The sequence below is a fragment of the Sinohyriopsis cumingii genome, chromosome 6, assembly GCF_028554795.1.
Source record: "Sinohyriopsis cumingii isolate HCF-2022 chromosome 6, ASM2855479v2, whole genome shotgun sequence".
NCBI lineage: Eukaryota > Metazoa > Mollusca > Bivalvia > Unionida > Unionidae > Sinohyriopsis > Sinohyriopsis cumingii.
In genome coordinates, this window is record NC_142966.1 from 62,331,494 (window position 1) to 62,337,493 (window position 6,000).

General features: G+C 33.4%; 1 protein-coding gene across 1 annotated transcript in view; it reads right to left on the reverse strand.

Moving 5' to 3' along the window:
• The window catches only part of LOC149797067 (carbonic anhydrase-related protein 10-like), a 132,944-nt gene extending 129,491 nt beyond the window's left edge, over positions 1–3,453 (reverse strand). The window contains exon 1 of the mRNA XM_089961742.1: positions 3,215–3,453. The gene's annotated coding sequence lies outside the window, so the exon portion shown is untranslated. The remainder of the gene's footprint in view (positions 1–3,214) is intronic.
• Between the last annotated feature and the right edge of the window lie 2,547 nt (positions 3,454–6,000).

Here is a 6,000-nt window from a genome sequence, read left to right on the forward strand (position 1 = left end):
TTTCTCTCAAAATCGATGTGCGTGTTGAATTTACTTTTGCTGGAATGTCTCTGAGGCTTCCAGGTCTGTGGAAGGATACCTCGTTTTTTGTCAGGAGAAATAACTAGGTGCAACTAGATTATATGACTGATCACCTTTTCTGAATGATTGACTGGATTTTTGTTACCCTGGATTGCCGGTCAGGATATATATGTATCTGGGTTGTAAATGCATTCGGAAAACAATATATATATATATATATATATATATATATATATATATATATATATATATATATATATATATATATATATATATCAGGCTCCTTTAGATGGCAAACGTGAAATAGAACTAATTGTGCTGTTCTACCTACACACAAAAAGCATACAACTCATTCTCGGATGTTTGGTGACAAGAAAGAGTACAAGCTTTATGGTCGATTTTGTCGTACGCTTAATGTCATCAATTTTGTTAGAACGAGACATGTATTACATTCTGTTTTCGGTTGATAGCAACTATTGATCAGTTCTCAATTTAGTGCAACCGTTTCAGCGAGGCTGTGTCCATCGTTCAGTGACAAAACGCAGTGCAATGCTCTAACTCATCAGTTTCACCAATCAGAACATAGTGGCATTTCCGTCAATGCGAGCATGAAACTTCAGATGTAAATCACCGCCACTGTTAACTATATCCGGAACTACTTTTGCTCACATGGCACAATATGGTGGATGAAAGAGGTAAAGTCATATACAGAACATTGTCTGTCTTTTCTGTCACAATATATGTGGGGCACTCGGAGGTCGCGAATCACTAAAGCCATAAACTATATGTGTATCGTACAACTATATTCCAGTTTATATTTAGATTGGACGAAAATGATCGAGTTATGGGAATATAGTTTAGCTTGTTCACTATAAACCAATTGATATTGTTTCAATGCAAACGTATCTATGATTAGTATAAATAGTAAATATATTTGTTCATTTCCTGTCTATTTCCAGTTCATTCTATCATTTTCAATAATAACACTAATACAAAACTATATGCTTTTTCCACCTTTCATTTATCCTTGCTTTTCTCACAAAATATCGACTTAAGGCAATGACTTGAAATTAAAGCTATCCAATACTGTATAGATTCTTCATTCATTTTAAATAATGGTCGAAAAATGTATTCGTCGTGAAAGCACTTCTGCTAATATCAATGCTTTTTTTTATTCTAATAAACAGCATGACTGCAGAATACTAGAAATATTCCTTAAAGTGCAATTACTAATCAAACACGATATATTAATTTTCGCAAAATATTATAGCTTAAACTTTACTGATTTCTGGACAATAGCAACATCGCTTCAGCAAAGGCAGTTGGAACGCACAAGCGCTTGTTGGGTAAATAATCTTGAAATTCTTGAATTAAACAAGTCCATCATTATCAACGCTAAATATAATTAGATCCGATCTTTGTCACGTTTTTGCGTGAGCCGCAATCACCTTCTCGGTATAAACTGGATTGATTAATGAGGTTTTAATTAACGTTTAGTAGTTCCAGTTGGTTCCTACATGAGGCAGGCTGAAGCAAAGGAGTAATTTTGTTGTTTTTCATTTTAGCTAGCGTTGGTGCCCTTTCATGGGTTCCGAATAAACGAAATGTTGACATTGTTTAATAATTGTACTGAGCAAGGGCAGATGATCACGTGGTTGGTTCACAAATTATCCTATGACATTATCCAGCAAAGGGAATCTGGTTTGAATTCGACCACTCTTCGGCCACTGTGCTAACGTCATGGTCGTCAGAAAGTAACTGGAAGTGCAATTTTATGGACAGCGTTTCATGGGGGGAGATCAAATGCATGTGCTTTAATAACTGAAGCACAACGCCGTTGACTGCGTCTGCTACATTTGATCTTGAGTATAAGCGGTTCATCTTGACATGTGCTCATTCCGATGAAAGTATTGTCTTAACCACTGAAGCGATTATTGTTTGTATTTCCGTTATTTTCAATTCCTTATTTGGGGATATTATAGAGGTTAATCCACCAAAATTAAATATCTACAAATATACAAACATTGACAAGCGAAACCAGAACGTTACGTACACACGACATTGCCTTTTTAAAATAGAACTTTACGAACATTCAGACACACAATAATAAATGATACTACAGGATATGAAAAATATTAATTTTGTCACTCATAAATGATTTTAGATTGCATTCAGTATAGATTATGATGCATCAAAACTAGTTCAAACCTATATTTCGTTACTATGCAATGAAAGACATCGCATAGTTGCATTCAGACGTTCCAAATCTAACTAAGCTAAGAACTGACACAAATTAAAATATCATTTGTATTCCATTATCTCGACAACAGTTGTGTTTGAATGGAATTAGTATTTCATGATCAGTTTATTTTGTGCAGACAGACTAACTTCTCGTAAAACTGTTATGATGCCTAATAACTTATATACGTTAGTGTATGTCAGATGAGGTAAACATTCAGCATTGGGAGGTAGAAATGCTGATTCTCTGTTTCTTGAATTATGATATATATATATATATATATATATATATATATATATATATATATATATATATATATATATATATATATATATATATATATATATATATATATATAATAGCATTTTTACATTTATTTAAAATCTTCTATATTTATTGTATAAAAACTTGAATTACCCCATCATATCACCAATTTAAACATATTCCCTCTCTCCCTTGCCTTTAAAACCTAAACTCTCTTGTCACTGTCAACCTTGTGTACAAACGCAAACTCCTAAGTGAACTAGGTAGTTTTCAGCCAGCTTGTTTACCGATATTATCTAGGTAACCTAATTTGTTAGGTTCTTTGTTTTCTTTTGCAAACTTCCTTTTGAAATTAAATATCATCATAAACAAGATTCCACTTTCATGGATCTATCGTGCCACAAAGACATTCAATTTTTGGTCATGATAAAGAGTAAATTTATTTATTCGACAAAAAATGGTCATATAGGAAAGAGGAGGTTTCAAGCTTTGGATTAATAGATTATGATTATGAAAGTCAAAACTAAACTGATATATAACTACCTGAAAGATTATAAGAAAATTTACGCATGTAAATTATTGTAATTGAAAAATTTCAACAATATTTTCGTTTATCGTTTGAGGTTTGAAGCAAGGAATACGTTCAGTGTTTCCAAACATGCAATGGTAAATTGTTGTTGAATTACTTACCAGACAGTGACACGAAAACAAAAGCTCTCTTAGGACATATCTTCACATTTCCCAGGAATTTTATTAAACCCTTTTAAGCACCAGCAAGGAACAAAACAAACAGTTTGAGCACTCACAGTTCTCACAGCCAGTTAAATCACTTGTCCGGAGCCATCTATTAATCAAAGGAACATAAACAATAGATTACTCTAAGTGCTGCTATTGTCATATAATTTTTGATGAACAGTCTTTGTAAATGTAACGACCTGAGTCTGAGAGGAGAATCTTCTGACTGACGAACACAACAAACTGACATCGATCTTTCCCGCCTCACGAATCTCAGAAACAAATTGGTCAATACCAGCATTGATTGGTAAGGTGGCTTGGATAAATCACAGGCACGTCCAATAAGTAAATATTTTGCAGCTAAATGTTTTTTTGCAGCGATCTAGAGATGATCTTGGCTTATATATTGACTTAAGACCTTGGTAAAGTCATCACCAACCAATAAGTGAAGAACCGATCTAACTATGACGTTAGATCGTATTAACTATTATCAAACTTGTGCGCAAATTCAGTTATTAATGAGCTCTTGAAAAAGAAAAACGTGTGATTGACTTTACAACATGCACCTAATATTTTAATGATTTATAAAATGATATTGTCTTATATATATATATATATATATATATATATATATATATATATATATATATATATATATATATATATATATATATATATATATATATATAAAGTTATGTTCGTGCCAAAACAAGAAATCTTATCGGTGTTCGGCTTGATTGATGTGCACTATGCATTACCAAAATAGTATTGTGTAATAATCCGCTTTGTCTACCACATTAACGAAGTGGACTAATTGGTCTTAAATAGATTCTTTGATAAGTTAATTTGTGTGTATGACGTCATCGCTATTCTCATGGATGTTATTATGAAACTGTATGAAGTGGATGGAAGTCTTCGTATCACAACAGTCATTCGGGGTTGGGGATTGTGGAGTTCCACAACTGTTATTAAAACCAATGTTTTGTTGTTTCATTAGGACACATGATAAAAATAACGGAAAAACATATCTTGACGACTTAAACGTTTTCCACTTCCCGTGAGTATATGGCGCGTGTTTTATAATGACATGATTTCTGGCTGTATATCTGTAGACAGGTTTCAAATTGTGTTGCGATCTAGATGAACGGGCTAGATGTTAAAGACTCCTTGCGATATAAAAACAACATAATATAGGATCTAACGGTTCTATTAAGATGATCAAGAAATCTGTTCGTCTTTTAACTGTCATGTTTGTATATTGTCCCAACTCAGTTGATCAGATCTCTTTTCGGAATTTCATCGTTAGCGATATATTGTTCTCTCTCTCTCTCTCTCTCTCTCTCTCTCTCTCTCTCTTATGAAAATTAACGCATTTCTTTGTTGTTATCTTTTTTAATTTGTTTCATTTGATGCAACCATCTAGCAATGCCGAATTGATTTATTCGTTGTGAGAACGCTTACTATATTATGTGGACGAATTAATCTTGAATCGCAAAGATAATTTAATTTTTCACTGGCAAGAAAGTGGTTCATCATTGCTTTTAAGATAAATGATAATGCATGTTTCATTTGCATTTGTTGCATTTTCTGTGCGACTACCAAACATTGTCTTTAACTATTAGAAGTTTTACATCTCCATGATGATCAGAAAGCTTGAAGAATACATAAAAGGATGTGGTGAGTATAAAGGAAGTTAACAAAGATAAATGCACTGCTTATTGAACCCTAGTATTACCAACAATAATTGCGGCATATCATCGTTATCGTGCCAAATACGATTTTCATATATATTTTTTAATTTCACTTGAGACATGTGACATCTTAAACCTAAGAAATAACATAGGGCAGATTCGAATGAGCAAATAAGGACGACATTTATCATTAACCAATAATTACACTAAAGGTGCAATGAATAGTGTAAGAGGCTTAAAAAAACAACATTTTTTCCATTTCCTTGCAAATATTTAGTACGACGAAGAACAAACGAATTGATTAATGTTGCTAGTAGAAAGCAACATTGGTGATGGTCCGAAGTAAAGAATAAGTTTTGAAGGATACAAAACCATCATTGATATGTCGGTTTCTTTTATAGACTAATTGCTGCTATTATTTTCCATGTGTTATGTTGACTCGATAATGAATAAATCGGTTGCAAATAAATCGTCATAAAGCCAACTTTTATGAGAACTCTTGAGGAAAAGCTGCAGACGTGCGATCATAAAACGCTTTAAACGTATTTAGCGCTTCCATTAGGGGTGGGCATATCCTCACATTGAAAATGGCTGTTGTGTTTCCATTCCTTTTAGCTTAAAGGCACTATCTTTGTGGATTGTTTGTTTTAACATATTTTAATCACCTGAAACTTGATGGTAGCTGCAGTTTTGTTGATGTATTTTTTGTTGTTGTTTTGGGTTTAATGACATTTGTCAGTGCAATATGGGATAGATATGGCGGCCAGAGTAATTGGTACTGGTAGAATCCGAGAAAATCCTGGCAAAATCCACCGACCCATGGAAAGCTACTGGTATCTTTCTCACACACCAACATTGGCCTACACTAAGAATCGAATCAACGCGGGAAGAGGTGAGATGGCAGTGGTTGGTAATGGTGACTGCTTTAGACCACTCGGCCAAATGGGTCCCACCTGCAGTTATGATATTATATTTTCGCGGCACCTAAATGTTTAATGGTGAAATATGAATTATGGGTTATCATACCAAATGTTCACATACTTTACATGT